Source organism: Acomys minous (genome assembly GCF_964271855.1).
Source record: "Acomys minous genome assembly, chromosome: 4".
NCBI lineage: Eukaryota > Metazoa > Chordata > Mammalia > Rodentia > Muridae > Acomys > Acomys minous.
Genome location: NC_140486.1, coordinates 86,413,444 through 86,433,018, shown reverse-complemented (window position 1 = coordinate 86,433,018; position 19,575 = coordinate 86,413,444). Strand labels below are relative to the sequence as shown.

The 19,575-nt window shown below is 44.7% G+C and overlaps 1 protein-coding gene across 7 annotated transcripts in view; it reads left to right on the top strand.

Annotated features, from left to right (window-relative positions):
- Positions 1 to 1,791: 1,791 nt before the first annotated feature.
- The window catches only part of ALS2 (alsin Rho guanine nucleotide exchange factor ALS2), a 74,451-nt gene continuing 56,667 nt past the window's right edge, over positions 1,792 to 19,575 (top strand). For 3 of the 7 annotated variants that reach the window (XM_084778657.1, XM_084778652.1, XM_084778659.1), the window contains exon 1: positions 2,475 to 2,596. The gene's annotated coding sequence lies outside the window, so the exon portion shown is untranslated. Of the gene's footprint in view, positions 2,197 to 2,474; positions 2,597 to 2,620; positions 2,897 to 12,369; positions 12,465 to 15,377; positions 15,426 to 19,575 lie in introns of those variants that run through there. The other 4 variants (XM_084778653.1, XM_084778654.1, XM_084778656.1 and 1 more) reach the window with 4 other exon arrangements.

Sequence of the window (19,575 nt, the reverse complement as noted above, 5' to 3'; positions counted from 1 at the left end):
ATAGCCTTGCTCTGGGGGACATTCTTCAACCTATTCTTTCAGAGATAAGATTTATGCTTTATAAATATGTCTTATTTATTTACCACCCTACCTAGATATCTCCCGAAAGACCACATAGGTTACACATAACTTGTAAAATAATGTAACTAGGCAGCTAGCGTCTCCTCCCATCAATCTAACTTGCAGATTAGTACATATAGGTTATCTTCTTTCTTTCTTTTTTCTTTTTCTTCTATGTGCCCTGGTGTTTTGACTTCATGCATTTCTGTATAAGGGCATCAGGGTCCCTGGAACTGGAGTTACAGACAGTTGTGAACGGCTACGTGGGTGTTGGGAATTGAACCGTGGTCCTCTGGAAGAGCAGCCAGGGCTCCAGCCCCCCAGCCTCTTACTTTCTTTTCTGTTTCTCTTCTTTTGGTTTTTCAATACATGGTGTCTTAGTTAGGGTTTGTATTGCTGTAACAAAACACCATAACCAAAAAGCAGGTTGGGGAGGAAAGGGTTTACTTAGCTTACACTTCCACATTGCTGCTCATCACCAATTGAAGTCGGGACAGGAACTCAAGCAGGCAGGGTCCTGGAGGCAGGAACTGAGGCAGAGGCTTCCCCCACCCACCTTCTTACAGAGCCTAGGACCATCAGCCCAGGATTCCTTAATACTGGGGAAGGATTCGCTCGAAAGGACAAAACATCCCTTTCCGGGAGACGAAAAGGACGGCTTCAATTGCAGGTAGATTTTTCGACAGCAACTAAGAAGAATGAAGGAAATTCGTCTCCAGGAGGCTCACTTTCCTCAGAAATGCAGATGAAGATTATTTTTATTTTTCGTTTTTATCAAAAGGGGTGGACAGGATAGAGTTTATAGTGAGACATTAGGAGCACATGAGGGTGGGGCTACCTGAGAGAACTGGGAGAGCACTTTGTGCCTCTCTCTTTGACTATTGGACTTTTAGGATAATGGACCCCAAAGAATTATAATTTCCTCAAGCATCTCTTGCTGGGGAAGGAAAAGATTGGGGTTCCCGATGCCAACCAGGGGGAGAGCTTGTTTCCTGGCTCTTTGTTTCCTAGGTTCGCTTTGCAGGACCAACCAAGAGCTGAGGTGTGATGTGTTGATAATGGGCAGGATCACACGTTGAGCATATTTCTTGTCTTCTACTTACACCTCACGTCAAGACCCCGAAGACAGACTCGGGGGTGCGACAATGGACCGACCCCTTGTTATTCCTTTTTAGTTGGTTTATCGAGGACAGGTACCCCAGGCCCACCTGTTAGGGTGGTCAGGACCCAGGCTCCGTTAAATACAGGACAGCTTTCGTTTGCGCCATTTGGTGGCGCCATTCTCAAAGCTGTGCTTTTATTTTATTTTATTTTATTTATTTTTGCTCTGGCACTGAAATGCATAACGTACTAGAGAGGCCGCTGAGTTGAAGGAATCAGTTAGGGTTTTGTACGCAGGTGTTTTAGATCCGGAAAATATAACGATCTCTACTGAGGTAAATGCGAGCTTGTAGGTCCAGCGACGCACACTGTCTAGCAGCCGATTGCGCTCTTGCTTGTGTTCCAAGAGCAGCTGTTACGGAAAATGTTCAAGGAAGGAGGACTTAGGAGTACAGCCGGAGCACTGCAAGCGCGACAAGTATGGATTGTTGTGAAACTGTGAGGCAAGCAAAGCAATTTTAACGTTGTATATTGAGGCGTATCATGTATAACATGATTCCCGCCCCACGCCGAGGGTGGGTAATTTATTTCATCCTCACTCCTCCCTATACTCTTTGGGGTGGGCTCGCGGCAAACGCACACTCTCAAAGAAATGACGTCATTCGAGAGAAAGGAAGCAATCTTCGTTAGGGATCAGTCCGTAAAAATTCAACTAGAAGCCGGGCGTGGTGGCGCACGCCTTTAGTCCCAGCACTCGGGAGGCAGAGGCAGGTGGATCACTGTGAGTTCAAGGCCAGCCTGGTCTACAAAGCGAGTCCAGGACAGCCAAGTCTACACAGAGAGACCCTGTCTCGAAAAACCAAAAAAAAAAAAAAAAAAAAAAAAATTCAGCTAGAAGACGTTTCGTATTTTCACTTTTGTTTTTCTTGAAACAGGGTCTCTCGCACAGCTCAGGCTGGCCTCGAACTGGCTATGTGGCTGGCCTCGAATTCCTGATCTTGCTGCCTTCTCACAAATGCTGGGATGCTCTACGAGGTAAGATTTTTTCCCCCCACATATCTCGCAGTTAGGGGAGGTAACAAAACTTGCAGCAGCCTCCATCTACAAGCGCAGCCTACCGCCGTTACCGTGGAAACGCTTATGCAGCTCCGTCCGTACACCAAGTCTTCGGTTGCTGCTAAAGTTTGCCCTAGGACAATTGGCTAAGTAGCTTGCCTGCAATTGCTGATACGTTCCGACTAATCTTGATCCCTGCCGGACGCCGTCCCCGGCTTCTACTTAGCCCCACCCATTTCCCGGGCCCGCCTCTCCAGCCCGCCTCTGCGGCCCCGCCCCTGCCCTGGAGGCCCCGCCCCCGTGAATCAGCTGATCTCGCGTACCCGCGGTGCAGTCGGGCTCGCGCCGGGCGAAGAGCGCGGAGCTGCGGGAGCGTCAGGTGAGCCCGCGCGGGGCCGGGCGGTCCTGGGGTTCGAAGGCGGGTCGGCCGTGGGGCGGGAGCGCTCTGCGCTGGCCTGCGGGGACGGCGGCTGCCTGTGGAGGAGCCCCGGACGCGGTGGCTCGGCCCGGGTCCCACCCTCCCCGTCCTGGCGCCACTGCCGTGGTGGTCCGGGCTGTGTGGCATTGCTTCAGGTCCTCTCTTCCCGCCTCCACCCACGCTGCTTTCCGCCCCATTGACTCAGGAGGGTTTCTTGAATGCCGAGCCTGGCAAGCCGGTGGACCTTGCTGAATGTCCAAGGTGGGTTTGCCCCAGGATGCAAGTCGTGGTGAAAAGCGGACGGGGGCTTTTGGTGGCTTGAAACAGCGTTAGCAGAAAACGAAAAAGGGCTTTGATGTTAGTAATTCGTTGTAGTTTGACCAAATCTTTTAGTGTATCCAGTGATCCATCAAAGGAGAGAATAAGCATCGTGAAGACGGGGACGAAGACAGGGGCGATCCTGAGGAAATGATACTCATGCTGATGTTGGTAGCTGTTGAGACTTCTGTGGTGGCCAAAGAGGAGAGACACTGGTTGAATTGCGGTGGCCAAAACAGCACTTTCTTTTTGGTTTAGGATGGAACAGGGACATAACTAATTGCTGTACCCACATTAAGGTTTTTATTCTACTGCTCTTAGGTTTGTAACTGTTATTTAAGTGGCTGTCAAGGGTAAACTTGCTTATTCTGAGCAGGTACAAAATGCAACAAAGCCTTAGGTCGTACCTGTTTTGTTTGTTTGTTTTTGTTTTGTTTTTTTATCATATACATGTGTTAACTAATGAGATCGGTGAAAGATTTGCTCTTTAATTTATTCATCGACTCACTGGGTAGCACAGTCTGGCCTGGAACTTCTGAAGCTCCTCCTGCCTCAGCATCCTGAGTACTGGGATTACAGGCGGGCGCTGTCATACAGAGTGAGTTGTAATAGAAGCACAGTGGTTAAGAGTCCTAGGTTTTGGATCTAGAAATACCTCAAGCACATCTTTCTTTGAGCCTCTTTGCCTCTGTTTCCTTATCTCTACACTCGGCTTTCTTGCTTTTAGTACCTTTACATGTATGGTTCACACATCACTTATTACTGTGCCAGGACCATGGGAAGTGACCAATATATATTAATTCTTTTTAGAGTCACTACTTTGATTTAGTGTATCATGAACCAGGCTACATTGTGACCTTTTGTTTTCTTTTTTTTTTTTTCAAAATATGGTTTATTTTTGTTTTATGTACATTGGTGTTCTGCCTGCTTGTATGTGAGTCTGAGGGTGTCAGGTCCTCTGGAACTGGAGTTACAGACAGGTGTGAGCTGCCGTGTGGGTGCTGGGAATTGAACCCAGGTCCTCTGGAAGAGCAGCCAGTGCTCTTAACCACTGAGCCATCTCTCCAGCCAGAGAGCTTTTGTTTTTTAAGAGTAGGAAAGATATTTTGAATGAACCTTGGAGTTTATAAAGGAAAGGTTATAACAGATTTAAGCACTGGCATTAAAAAAGTGGGAGAGAGACATCTATGAGAGTGGTGGCAAGCCCCTAATGAGGGCACAGACTTTGCTGTCTACAGTAACCAATAGATAATCGGATTCTAAAGTGGACACAGGCTTCTCTATTGACAGTTTCTGATAGAACAACTATAGTTCATTTTAAGAAATAATTTTGTAGCCGGGTGGTGGTGGCGCACACCTTTAATCCCAGCACTTGGGAGGCAGAGGCAGGTGGATCGCTGTGAGTTCAAGGCCAGCCTGGTCTACAGTGTGAGTCCAGGACAGCCAAGGATACACAGAGAAACCCTGTCTCAAACAAACAAACAAACAAACAAAAGAAATAATTTTATGATTTGTATTTAGAAGAAAAATGATTTCAAGTTGATCTTAGTAACTTTGGTATTTCATGAAGGCATTTTAATATGGAAAATATGCTGATATAATCTACACCTAGTCAAAATTTATTCTTTAAAGAAAAACATTTGCCGGGCGGTGGTGGCGCATGCCTTTAATCCCAGCACTTGGGAGGCAGAGGCAGGCGGATCGCTGTGAGTTCGAGGCCAGCTGGGTCTACAAAGTGAGTCTACGTCAGCCAAGGCTACACAGAGACCCTGTCTCGAAAAACCAAAAAAAAAAAAAGAAAAGAAAAAAAAACATTTTATAAACATTTATTTATTTATTATGTATACAATGTTCTGCCTGCATATGTGCCTCCCCACCTGACAAGGGCACCAGATCTCATTATAGATGGTTGTGAGCCACCATGTAGTTGCGGGGAATTGAACTCAGGACCTCTGGAAGAGCAACTAGTGCTCTTAACCTCTGAGCCATCTCTCCAGCCCCTCAAAATTTATTACTTCCTAAATTATGCTAGTATTGCATATTTAGAGTTCATGGTTAAATAAGAAAATTCAAAGCTGTTTCATAATGTTAAAATTTGAGAACATGGGCCAGAGAGATGGCTCAGTGGGTAAAGGTACTTGTCACCAGGCCTGATGAGTTTAGGTCAGCTCCTGAAACTCATGTGATAAAGAAAAAAAACTGAGCTGACTGCCAGAAGCATGCATGCATGAATGCGTTCACGAGAGAATATTGCTGAGTTCTGATTTTAGTTTTTGTGTAATTAGATGAGTTGAAAACAAGCAGCAGTTGTTTCTAAGTCTGGCGTCTTAGGTAGCCCAGGCTCCCCTCAAATGTGGTATAGTTGAGCAGCGGGGGTAAGTCTTGAACCTTTGGTCCTATTGTCTCCATTTCTGGAGTGTAGGGATTACAGGCCTACATCCGACGATGCCACGTTTCTTCTGACAGTAATTCTAAAATATGCCTCCATCCTATAAATGCTTTCTGTAGTTCTTACTTCTTTTAAGGGAGCAGAGGTAGCGTTTGAGAGAAGGATGCTTTGTTTTGTGACAAGCTGGTTTGTCCTGGTTTGCTCTCCCTCTCACTGTGATAAACACCATAACCTTTAAAAGCAGCTTAGGGAGAGGAGGGTTTGCATGGTTTACATCACCCTGTCGTCACTTGTGGGAAGTTGGGCAGAAATGGAAACAGGAGCCTGGCACTGGTGGCATCCTGCAGAAGGAAAGATGGAGCAGGGACAGGGGTAGGCCTGGATCGCAACACTGCAGAGGCAGAAGCTGTAGGACCCACGGAGGAAAGCTGCTTACTGGCTTGATTTTAGGCTCACCCTAAGCTACCTTTCTTTTATTTACTTCCTGGGTCCACCTGCCTTGGGCTGGCACCACCCACAAAACCCAACAAGTTCAAGGTCTCAGTCGGTTTCCCAGGTTAGCCTGAAACTCATTCTGTAGCTCAAGCTGGACTCAAGTCTCCCAAGGCTGGATTGCAGGCATGGAGCACCACTCCCTGCTCAAGAAAAGGTTTTTGTTTGGTTGGTGTAGAAGACTATTAATTCAGAACATGGCTGTTCTGGCAAGAGATCACATCCAAAGATCTTCTAGGTCTGTGTGATCCAGCTGGAGTGCAAACATGTCTTTAATCCAGGTGACAGAGGCAAACAGTTCTGAGTTCAAGGCCAGCCTGTTACAGAACAAATATCAGGTAAAGAAAAGCTTAGATCCAGGCATGGTGATACAATCCTTTAATCCCAAACAATGAAGGTAAAGTTAGTTTGTAGAAGGAAGCACCCATGTTTGAAAGTGACGTCTAATTGAGTGGCAGAAAAGGTGATGAATCAGAGAAGATCTGACAGAGCAGGATACGCCCAACTCTCACGAGAAGAGAGAGGAAAGGGAAGCTACTTAAGAGGCAGTTTTTACCAGGACAGTGATGGAGAGATGGGTAGCAGAGAAAAAAGGTGAAACAGAACAGGCCAGAAAATGAGAAGAAGCCAGAAGATTAGAGCAGATTGCTGAATTAGCTTAAGGCCAAGCAGAGCAATTCTGGGCCAAGAGAAGCCAGATTAAATAAGTCAGCTGGGAGAGGAGTTTAAGCCAGAACAGCTGAGTTGAACCAACCAGCCAGCCCAGAGCTCAGAAAGAACAAGAAAGGGTGAGCTTATTAAGCAGTGAGTCTCAGAGGCTGAAAACATTCTAGGCCTAGGTTAGATTGTATGGAGGCTAGAAGCTTTCAGGACTAAGGCCTACGTTAGCAGATGGAGACAGTAAGCCTCCCAGACAACAATTGAGCCAGAATAAAAGTTACATTTACAGGTTGGTTTGGTTTCTTTGGGGCTAGGTTTCTCTGTGTAGTCCTAGCTGTCCTGGAATTTGCTCTATAGACCAGGCTGGCCTCGAATTCAGAGATCTGCCTGCCTCCGCCTCCTGAGTGTCGAGACTAAAGGTATGCGGCATTACTGCCACCTTTAAGAAAAGATTTAGTGGAGAATCAGGCACAGGTGCTGAGAGAAAGATACCTTAGTGAGTTCAAAGCCAGCTCAATCTACAGAGTTGCAGGGCAGCCTGGTCTACATAGTGAGTTCCAGGACAGCCAGTGATACATAGTGAGACCATATCCCCAAAACAAAACACACACACACACACACACACACACACACACACACACAGAGAGAGAGAGAGAGAGAGAGAGAGAGAGAGAGAGAAGAACGAATGAATGAATGAATGAACAGGCAAGCAAGCAGCTTCTCAAGCTGGGCACGTGGTGATGCATGCTTGCAATCCTAGCACCTCAGAGACTGAGTCAGGGAGATTGCAAGTCGGAAAATAGCCAGGGCAACATAGTTCTAGGCCAGCCTGAGTTGAGCTACAGAGTAAGGACACCCCCCCACACACACACACAAAGACTTCTCAAGAGGGTTGTGTTTGTGTCTTAACTGTATCTGTAATTCTTTTTTTTTTTTAAAGATTTATTTATTTATTATTATGTATACAGTGCTCTGCCTGCATGTACACCTGCAGGCCAGAAGAGGGTGTCAAATCACATTACAGATGGTTGTGAGCCACCATGTGGTTGCTGGGAATTGAACTCAGGACCTCTGGATGAGCAGACGGGGCTCTTAACCTCTGAGCCATCTCTCCAGCCCCTGTAATTCTTTATATATTATGATATCACACACAGACACACACACACACACACACACACACACACACACACAATCTTGGTGGCTTTTGAAGTTACATTATTCAAAGGGTTAATATTGTTTTTTGTTTTTCCAAGATAGGGTTTCTCTGAATCCCTGGCTGTCCTGGCTTTGAACTCACAGAGATCTGCCCACCTCTCCATCCCAAAGTGCTAGGATTAGAGGCGGGTGCCACCACATCCAGCTGGGTTTAAAATTTTAACCCAGGCACACCTGTAATTTTAGCATAGAAGCTTAAAGGCCAGGATTTCAAGGTTAGCCTTGGCTATATAGCCCTAGGCTAGCCCGAGGTTTCAGAAGACACAATCTCAATTTCCTTGTCCCACCTCCAAATTTAACAAAAAAAGGAAGAAAAGATTTTTAATTAAGTGAGTGCATTTCCATATATTACTTATTTAATTAACTTTTTTTTTGGGGGGGGGGTTTCAAGACAGGGTTTCTCTGCCTAGCCTTGGGTGTCCTGGACTAGCTTTGTGGTCTAGGCTGGGCTTGATTTCACCAAGATCTGCCTGCCTCTGCCTTCTGTGAGCTGGGATTAAAGGCGTGTACCACCACCATCGGCCTACTGAACTTTTCTTTGGTAAATGAGATTATAAAGTGGTTTATGGTAGGTTAGCAGTTTGGTAATATAAAGAAGTTAAAAGGATCCTTTCTGTAGGCACAAAGCTGTCTAGACACATGTTTTAAACATTTTAAAATTATGCTTATTTATGGTATGCGCTTGTGTTTGCCAGTGCGAGTAGAGCTCACTAGGCAAGCTCCATTTTCTAGAGCTTCTTAGTATTGACCAGGGTTGAAGATCCTGCTCATCCAAAGATGGATGGTCTCTGCCTATGTGATCTAAGGGACTTGGAGCTCGGAGATTGGAGGACCACATCTCAGTAGGAATTTGGAAGACAAGAAGCCATTCATTCCCTGAGACATCAAAGTGTTTGAGCAACACAGCATTCGTACATTGTTGTACCTAATCCCACATCCTACCTCTGTGCGAGCTGAACAGGCAGGGAGGAAGGTAGGTGAGAGGCCGGCTCTGGTGCAGTCCCTGGGAGGAGGGCTGGGAGTACTTCCCCGGCTTCCAGACCAATTAGCTCCTTTTAGGACTTTTGCAGACTTACATCTACCACAGATTCCAGTTGTATTAAAGACAGGTTTTCTTGGTAAGATTTTTTTTTTTTAAAGACAGTCTTGCTGTGTAGCACCATGACTTCGAACTCCTGATCCTCCTGCCTCCACCTCCCAAGTGTTGTGATCATAGGTATATGCAGCGCACATAGCTTGGAATTGTGTATGTGTGCGTGCACCTGTGTGTGGGTACCCATACATGTGTATGGAGGCTGAAGGTCAGTATCTGCTGCCTTCCTCCATCCCTCTCTGCTTTATTTGTTTGTTTGTTTATTTATTTACTTATGCAATAAGGTCTCTCATTGAATCTGGAGCTCACTATTGCAGTTAGACGGTCTAGCCCCAGGGATCCCCCTGTCTCTGTGGTATGCTGTCTCCCCGCCATCCCTCCCCAGAGCTGGGTTGTGTTGCTGAGCTGGTTTCTGCATGGGTGTTGGGGATCTGAGCTAAGGCCCTCGCACTCATGCAGTGGGCACTTTACCCACTGAACGCTCTCCCCAGCCTGGCATTTCTTTTTTCAGACTTTTTTTTTTTTAAATAAAAAGTTGCATTTTCTAATGTCAGTCCTTAAAAAAATCTTGGTGACCAGCAATTTACAAATATAACAGCAACAAAGCATGAGGTTGTTCTATTTGGCCTTGCACTCACTTCCCTGTCTGGACCCCGATTCCTCTAGGCATACAATGATGATGTGCTTAACTTGTGCCTTCTGTTTGATTTTGTTTTGTTTTCGGATATGTAGTCTAGGCTGACCTAGCCTCAGCCTCCCATGTGTTGGGACTGCAAGCATGCAGCACTGCACCTGGCTAAAAAAAAGAGTTCAATCAGTAAGTTATTGAGAACTCTTTTTGAGTATATGTAATTCTTTTAAATTTAAAGAAGATACACAGGGGTTTTTTTGTTTGTTTGTTGTTTTTTGTTTTATATTCTTACAAGTAAAAGATGGAATTTTGGGCGGTTCATTTTGCTTCCAGTGAGTTATACACGGAGAGAAGATTAGCTCTAAGTCCACAAGTTGACCGACTCATCTTTCTCTTATTATTAAGTATTTATAGTTTTCTCTGGATCATCCAATTTCTTGTTCACATGACCCCCGTTAAGATGCTGATGGTGGCCCTGACCAAATGATGGCCTCTGTCCAGTGGTCACCCCAGTATTATTTCTCTTCCACCATCTAAATATTATTGAGCCAATGTTTTCAACTTAAACCTGGGGCAACTTTCCAAACAAACATGTAACAAGAATGATGGTAAATCCTTTAAAATAGCAGTGCAATAGAACAGTCCAGCTGTACACCAATAGGCAAACAGATAACCTGGTTTATTCATGCAGTTGAATGTACTTATGCCCTGATAAAAAAGTAAGTGAATCAGGTCTCTATGTGCCGAAAGGACATCATATTGAGTGAAAAGAAGCAAGGGTAGAAGGTATTTACACACAATAAGATATGTTTATGTTCTGTTGAAAATAGTAGCATGTTTACTTACGTGTACATAGCTAACTTGACAACATAAACTCTAAGAGTGAACATGGGCTGTCATTTTAGAGATAGTGGGTAACTGCCTTCAGCTCCATGAGTAACTTTCTTCTACTGTGAAATGAAGCTGACTGCGCATGAACCTCTAGGCCCAGCTGCTGGGAGGCTGACACAGAATTGCAAGTTCAAGGCTCTTCCCTAATACTTTATTTTACTTTGTAGTTTCAAAGCAGTAGAGTCTGAAACAGCGCTCCTCTCCCTGCAGGAAGTCAGGAACGTATCAGGGCAGCCCCTCTGCACAGAGCTGTTCTCTGGAGAGGAAATAGACCCTGGGTCCTGGAAAGTACTTTCTCCAGGGCTCCAGGAATGAGCCCTGTGTAAGGCTGCAGAGGAGTCACAGTGCTGGGGATTCTCAGGAGAGTGGAAACAAACAAACAACAACAACAACAACAAAAAAACAAAAACAACATCTTGAACTCTTAAAGTGCTGGGAGAAAATTCACTCACAGTGCCCTGAAAGGAATGCGAATACAGACGGAGTTGGGACATCACCAAGGTCGTGTGTGGCCATGGGGCCAGGAGCTCTTTATTTAACAGTCTGGCTTGGTTACATGGGTTAGTAAACGCACCATCCTGAGACATTGTACTTCTAATAGCTACACATCAAACCCCTAGCTGCTGCAACGACCTATGCCTCTTATCACCATGGCAACATTTAAACTACTTCATAGGGATTTTACTAAAACGTGCAGCAGGTACGAAAAGGAACTAGATGAGCATTCCCAGGCATTTCTTGTGTCATGGCTACGTACATGCCTTCACTTCCTAGAGGACTCTGACAGTCAGAGGCGTGTCAAGGGTTAGTGGGTCTAGGTTAACAGCAGCAAGCCATGAAGGGGGAGGCTCAGGGAGTCCCTTCGACCCACATGGTAGAAGGAGAACTGGCTCCCAAATTTGTCCACTGATCTCCACGTACCGCCCCCCCCACGTACACTAAATAAACAAATATTTAAAAAGTTAGCAAACAAACCATAAACTGAGTATTGGGATGACCACCTGCAACTTCAGATCAAAGCTGGTGTCTTCCATTTAGGGTCTCCCTTAATTGTGGTCAGCTTGTTTGTAATGGTTTCTGTGGCTGCGAGGTATTTTTTAAAAAAAAAGTCCGTGTGGTCTGACCTCCAGGAGCTTTAAATGAATTGGGACTTAGTAAGGGCATTATCCTATTAGTACAAAGTTATAAATCATAAGTAGGTTTCTAATCGAGGTTACTTACTGAGCTGCCCTAGTCTGGGTCATTTTAAAGGGTGTCTTGAGGAGAGGTTGGGATTTGAAGCGGCCTTGACAGTTGCAGTTGGTCAGTTCTTGCCGGCGAGTTTTCCTCAGCTTTGCATGCCCCGTAAAGGGGTCAGTGGCAGGGTATCTGGAAAGAGGCAGCTGTTGGTGTCTAGGGTATTTGTAGTCAAATACCTGTGTAAAATACCAGATTCTATTAAATCACTGGTTACTATGTCCACAGTGTGAACTCTGGTTCATTTCATCATAACAAATTGCACCTAACTCAAAAAGAAAACACTAGTCAGATGTAGCGGCTCGTATATGTGATCTTGGATTTGCAAGGTTGAGGCCAGAGGATTGCAGAGTTCAAAGCAACCTGGACTACACGGTGAAATTCTGTCTCCTAACTTCACACCACCTGTGCAGACAAAAAGAAGTAAATTGTGGATGGCTACTTGAAAATCTAGTAATTTTGTGTCCAAGTCACCAGAGCCATTAGTTAGTCTGTGAATTCCTTTTGGAGCTTATGATACACTTTGGGTTTTTGTTTTATTGCTTTGCTGTCTCTGGTTTTAATTTTTTTTTTTTTGAATAAGGGTCAAGAGGCATGTGTAGGCATAAGGTTATTGTGTAATCCAAATGCTGATTTCTATACCCGTTCCCCCCCCCCCCCAATATCTGGTTGCAATCCTTGTTCTGAGAATCTCCTGTTTCAATGTTGTGTAAACACTGCTCCCCAGTTGTCCCCTAGTATGCCAATCAAGCAGTTTGCAGCCAATTGCTGAGCAGGGGAGAGAATAGGGCTGGACTTCCTGCCAGCAGGGGGAGGAGGAGTGAGAGGAGGAAGCAGAGGATTCAGCCACTGGAGATGTCTCTGACAGCAGAAGGAACTGCATCAGGAAAGCTACAAAGTGCAAGTATGTCTGGGATGTACGCTAGGAAGAGTCGAATTAGCCTAGAGGGTTAAGACTAGAGCAATAACTGCTCAGTTATTGTGCTGTGTTGCTTATTGTTAAATATAAGAGTCTCAGTTATTTGGTTAATAGCTGGGTTAAGAGAGAGACCAAGAGTCCAGGCTACACAGAGAAACCTTGTCTGGAAAAACAAAAAACAAAACAAAACAAAAAAAGAGCAAGAAACAAGCACAGTTTTATAAAAATAACTTTAGCAGTCATATGTAGCCCAGGGTGGCTTGTAACTTGCTATAGCTGAGGCTGGTTTTGACTTTTGATCTCCTGTCTCCACCTTCCATTTGCTGGGATTAAAGGAGTATGCCACCATGCCCAGTTTACCTTCTATCTTTTTTAAGTAATTAATTAATTTGCTTTACATTCCTGTCCCTCCCTCCTTTCCTTCAGGCTCCACTCTCTCTCCCTTTCCTCCCTTCCCCCCTTCCCTATTCCTCAGAATACCTTCTACCTTAATGTATAGTCATTTTTAAAAATTAAATTACAGTACATTTATTAATTTGTGTGGGTGTGTGCATGTGTGCACATATGACATGGTGAACATGCAGAAGTCAGACGACAACCCACCTAGCCATCTCCCTGGTCCTGTTCAGTTTTAATCACTAATTACCGTTACTCTATTGTTATCATCTTAATCAAAATACCCTTTGCAGGGCTTGGGGTCAAGCCCATGGCCTCGGACTTATTAGACAAGTGTTCTACTTTGGAATTAGACTCCTGCCTCCAAACACCCACCTTAAACCATGTGGAGAGAAGCAGCATGGGATGTGGCACATTCTGGTACTCTCCAGGCAGAGGTAAGAATTGCTTCTAAAAATGTGAGGATAGCCTAGTCTCCACAGCCAATTCTAGGGCAGCCAGGCCTACACAGTGAGGCGGTCTTAAAAGTGGAGAGGAGATGGGGGGAGAGAGAACACAGCTACTCTTCTTCTGTCTTGAGGAGACTGGACTGTCTTCTCGGTAGAGAGCTATCACATTAGAAAGACATACGATAGTACAGTGGACCCTTGGGTGCAGGCGGATCACTTGAGCCCAGGAGTTTGAGGCTGGCCAGTGCCTCATCTGTCCTCATTCCTTATCCCAAATAAAACCCAGGCACATTGAAGAAGCAGAGTGAAGGCTATGGGAAGTTAAAAGTTGGGAGGCATGTACTAAAAATTATCGTGATTTTATTTCTTTCTTTGTTTGTTTGTTTAGAACCCAGGTGCCAGGTCCCTTATTTGTAGCTGTTGAGATATGTTTAAGAACTGAGATTTTTCTCTCTTCAGCAAGGTGTGTAAACTGTGTATGATGTAGCCCCTCCTCTGGGTCTGTGCCAGCCTGTGGTCATATTGATATTGATACTGCAGCAGGAGGGGTGGGGCACTGTTTGCCCTAGAGACATAAAACATCAATCCATTATTGGTTCAGGTCGGATTTTACAGTTGGCTGCATGTTGGACTTTTGCTGTGAAAAAAGAAAACATGGTAGCTTTTAGAGTTTTTGGACTTTGGATATCTGGTTCTCATATAACGGAAATACAGATGGTCCTTCTTTTTAAAAACAGGGTATTGCATTATTCAAGCTGGCCTCAGACTCAAGGCAATCCTCCTGTCTTAGCCTCCCAAACTGTGGGATTCTAGGCACGCACCACCAAGGGTGCCTATAGCTCCCCCGCCCCACAACTAGGACACTAGACCATATTCTTCTTGGACATTCCCGGATCCTGATACTAAAATAGCGTCTTAACTGTACACAGTCTGTTTCTCCCTCACTGGAAGCTGTGTAGCATCTAAGTGTCGTGCCACCTCAGTAACAACCAAGGTTCACCCTTAGTTTTAATGTGCCACCTGAGGGTTGAGTCTGTCGACTGTGAAGGAAGTAATAGCTTGCAGAGTTGTGTCTGGTGAGTCTAGCTTTGGCCTTTGACTCATAGAACTTAACAGCTAGAGCCATTGTTGTCCAGGTTGCTTGCTTTGTGGAGATCCTCTTGATCTGTGGAAGGGCCTTGAGGTAAAAGGACTCCCACAGTTTCTAACTTCAAGTAAGTGCTGTTTGTATAGTGTCTTTATCAGGGTTAGTCAATACGGTACCGCCCAGTGGGAGAGAGATACCGTGAGCAGAGGAAAGCAGCAGGGCACAGGCCTCCTGCCTCTGTGCAGCCCAAGGACCTTAGCCTTCACTGCAAGAACCAGCTCTGAGGAGCCGTTTCCACCACTTTAAATGCTTTGTGAATGGAGAGGCAACCAGAAACATCAGAGAAACTTTTTGGGGTGCGCGGGGCTTCCCCTTTTTTACTGTGTTAACGCATAATTGAGGAGAGGTGCTGATGGAGTTGGTAAATACCAGCTTTCCCTAAGTATGTGAGCGTTGGACTGCAGTCTTCTCCCTTAGATGCCACTTCTCTTCATTGTTCTGCTGGAGTTTCAGGCAGATGTGTTCCTGAAAAATGTCAAATACCTTAAAGCTATTAAAATAACATGAAGTCAGGTGTGGGTTGCACACCTATAATTACTACTTGGAAGGTTGAGGTAGGAGAGCACCAGTTTGAGGCTAGCCTGGGCTACATAGAAAGACCATATTAAAAAAAATAAAAAAGGGAAACTGTTGTAGGATATTTGATCCCATTGTGAACCCTGAGATTGTGAACTATAAAAACCTGTTTCTTGTTTGGTGTGGTTCAGCCCTAACACAAACCTTTAATCCAAGTACTTTGTGTTTATTGTAAATAAGTGATTATGGTGTGGCCCAGGCCTAGCATAAACCTTTAATCTAAGAGCTTTCTGTACACAGGGGTAAATAAAGTTAACCCCAGGTCAAAAGGCAGAACAGATGGCAGGGATTAAGTAGAAAGGAGGGACTTTGGGTGAAGAGTATTTAAGGCAGTGTGGAGAGGAAGGAGCACTTGGCCTTTTCCTCCTGTGCTGTCAGGTGAGCAAACTTTAGGCCTTGGGCTGCTTTTGGCTCTTTGGCTTTTTCCTTCAAGACATGAGCTGAGTGGGAAGGTGGGCGGGGCAGGTTTTCATCTCAGCATCTCGCTCCTGAATCTTCACTGGTAAAATCAAATGATTTGTGATTTTCATTTTTATAACAACAGGAAATGTTTCTTCAGCATTATTCATAAAGACAAATATCTATATAATAGAATTTTCTCCACTCCCCCACCTTTGAGGAGAGAGGGTCATGTGTAACAGGTAGTCTCACACTCTGTTTGTAGCTGAGGATGACCTTGAATTTCCTGTCTGAGTGCTTGGATTACAGGCATGTGCCCATTTGTATGCACTGCAGGAGATAGAACCCAGGGTTTCATGCAAGCACTTTACCAACCAGGCTATATCGCCAGCCCTATATTTTAGTTTTCTACTGCTGCTCTGACATGTTGCTACAAACTCTGTGGCTTTCAACGCAGATGTACTGCTTTACAGTTCCATAGGCTATGGGTTTCACTAGGCCAGAAAAAGTTGTTTGGCTATCTTTTTCTGTACGGTTTTAGAGTAAAATTCATTATTTTTTCTTTGCAGTTGGCAGGCACCACTCGCTCCGTCCTTGGCCTTTGCACATTTTGAGGGTCAGCAGTGTAGCATCTCTTACCCAGCTTCCATGATCACTTCTTTAATTCCTTAAATTTTTTTTGTGTGTGCTCTTCTAATTTGTTTACTTTGTGTGTTCATGTTCATCCATGCAGTGTCATGCATGCACATGTAGGTCATATGCACGGCGCAGTGATTGGACTCAGATCGAGTCAGACAGCCTCAGCAGCAAACACCTGTACCCACCAAGCCATCTTATCAGCCATGTGTGTGCGCGTGTGTGTGTCTGTTTGTCTGTCTGTCTGTCTGTGTCTGTGCATGTACGTGCAGGCAGGTGCCTGCAGAGGCAAGAAGTGTCTGGTCCGTGGAGCTGGAGTTAGAGGCAGTGGTGAGCTGCCTACCATGGGGAGGTCTGGGAACTGAACTTGGGTCCTATGCAAGAGCAGTATTTGTTTTTAAAACTTAACTGCAGAGTCATCTCCATTTTTGTTTGGATATTTTTTTGAGACAGTTTCTTACACTATACCTCAGGCTAGACCAGGACTGTGAACTCACGGCAGTTCTGCTGCCTCAGCTTCCTCATAGGTGGGAGCATAGGTGCCCTCACAGCCACTTCACAGCAGTTCTGGTTGTCAGGTAGTAGGACAAAATTCAGTCTTTATATGGCGAATCTGTTTCAGGAAATGAGCTGTGACTGTACACTTCCATGCCCTCCTAGAAGGCTCCTCTAGCCCCTGCCAGCTATTGTTGACATGTAATCAGAAGTGTACTCCTTGACCTCTGCCGAGGGCGCAGGGAGCATTTCACTGCACACCACACAGTGGACATCTTACTAAAGCTAGTCACCAGCACGAGCAGGAAGTTAGTATTGGATAATAATTCTGTTCATTAAATTGCATTATGTTTATTCAGATTTACTTTCTGTTTATTGTACCTCTCATCCAACTTCAAATGATCCAAAACCGTTCTAAATTAAGCACTTACAAAATAGAAAGTAATTTCCTCCGGATACACACATGGGAAGCAGTGAGAGCTCCAGGCAGTCTAGAGTGAGCAGATGGCCCTAGATCAGCCCGCCTGCCGTGTGGGCTGTTGCTCAGCAGTGACCACGCCATACCCTCTGCAGAAAGTTATTATTTGGTACCAGTATTATAAGATCCTATAAGAAATAGGGCTTTATTGTTTGTATTTTTAAATGAATTTTGATGCCTTTAAAAACATAATTAAAAAAATTGAAATACAGTCAACATTTCCTTTGCTTGTTTGTTTTTTTAAACATTGATTTTTAAAAAACTAATGGGCCATTATTTTCTTACAATAATTTTTATTTAGCTCTTTTCCACTGAATGATTTTTGTTACTGTGTTTTGAGACAAGGGTTTGTATTGTTTTTATTTTTTATTGTTTTTTATGTTTTGGTTTTTTGAGACAGGGTTTCTCTGTGTAGCCTTGGCTGTCCTGGAATGCGCTTTGTAGATCAGGCTAGCCTCAAACTCAAAAAGATCTACCTGCCTCTGCTTCCCAAGGGCTAGGATTAAAGTTATGCTAAAGGCTAAAATGGTAAAAATCTTTTTGTTTGTTTGTTTGTTTTTGAGACAGGGTTTCTTTGTGGATCCTTGGCTGTTCTGGACTCTTCTTTGTAGACCAGGCTGGCCTTGAACTCACATCGATCCACTTGTCTCTGCCTCCCGAGTGCTGGGATTAAAGGTGTATACCACCACTGCCCGGCTTAAAATGGTAAAATCTTAATTGTTTGATTTTACCAATAAAGATTCAGGAGCTAGATGTCAGGGTGAAAGTCCCCTAGCTCAGAGAGGCAGGGAAAGCACCCAGCTGACCTTCCTACTTACCTAGGAAGGTCGCAAAGGGAAAAGCCAAAGCCCTTCTCCTTCTCCACACAATCTTAAATACCTTTCAATCAAAGTCCCTCCTTTCTGTTTACTCCCTGTCAGCTGGTTTCTTGTTCCACCTCTTGACCTGGGTTAACTTTATTAAATCCTGTGTACAGAAAGCTCTTGGATAAAGGTGTGTGCTAGGGCTGAGCCACACCACAACCACCTGTTTACAATAAACAGAAAGTTCTTGGATTAAAGATGTGTGTTGTGGGGGCCCCGGGGAGCCACACCAAACAAGGAACAGGTTTTTCTAGTTCACAATCTCGGGGTTCACAGGGGATCAGAAATTCTGCAACAGGCTTGTTGTGTACCCAGACTAGCCTTGAACTTTGTCTTTATTACTAATTAATGTATTTATTTATTGTGGTAATGTTCGTGTAGCCCAGGCTGGCCTTGAACTCATGAGCATCTAGCATCCACCCTCCAAGTGTTGGGGTCTGAGGTGTGTGCCACCACACCTAGCTTGGCTTTGAACTTTCATTCTCCTGCCTCAGCTTTCTTAGAGCTGGAATTGTGGTCCTATGCTACTATGCCTAGGTTTTGGTGGAGGATTTTATTTTCTTTATTATTTGGGAGTACAGATACTAGGGAACTAATCCAGAGCCTGTTTGTGCAAAGTGCTCTACCACTCAACTAACGGGGACTTAAGGCGCCAATCTGAATGGAGAATTACCCCTAGATACTTAAGATTTTTTTTTTGTTTTGTTTTACCTTTTGGTCTTTCGTGTGTGTGTGTGTGTGTGTGTGTGTGTGTGTGTGTGTGTGTGTGTGTGTGTGTTGACTTGTCTCGGGACCAAGAGTTCCACTTCTCCTTAAGCTGCGTCATTGGCATTCCATGCACTTCCGGCAGCTATGTTGGAAAGAAGTAGCACTGGGCGCTGGGGAGCGGTCAGCCTGTGGCCACGGGTCCCCGGCAGACACTCCTTCCCCCAGCCAGCATGCTGGGCATCAGTCACATCACAGAGATGCTGAGCTAGCTGGTGACTGGTTATGGTGAAGGGCCTCTGCCATACCCATACTCTTAGCCTGTCTGGATCAAATGGCAAGTGGTGGACCTGGAAACAGCTCATGTAAAACCTAGATTTCTTCTACTTTTCTGGGTGTGAAACTTGTTAGTTTTGAACTGAGATTGATTTGGGGGAAATTACCATGAAAGTTCCAATAAATGGAAAATGTTGTATTTTAGTTAAATACAAAGTAATTTAATAATTAACATTTTTGTTTGCTACTGAAAATTAAAATGACTCAGATGTGGTACATTGCTGAGATTTTTAAAACTCTTTCCCAGTTGGAATTTAAGTGTTTATATGTCCCAAAAGTACTTTCAAAGTAACCTTAATCTGGGCGTTAGTTACTTTTCAATCCCTGTGGTGAAACACTATAACTAAGGCAACTTAAGTGTTTAACTGGGCTTAGGACTCAAAAGGGTTAGAATTCATAACAGGAGAGCAAAGGCTGAGAGCTGACCTCTGGACCTGTGAACAGAAGGTAGAGAGGGCACTGGCATGGCACTTGGCTTTTGAAACCTCAAAGCCTGCCCCAGTGACACCCCCAACAAGGCTAAACCACCCAATCCTGCCCAAATAGTCCCTCCACCTGGGGACCAAGTGTTCAAATAGACGGGGACAGCTCATTCAAACCACCACAGTCTATATGA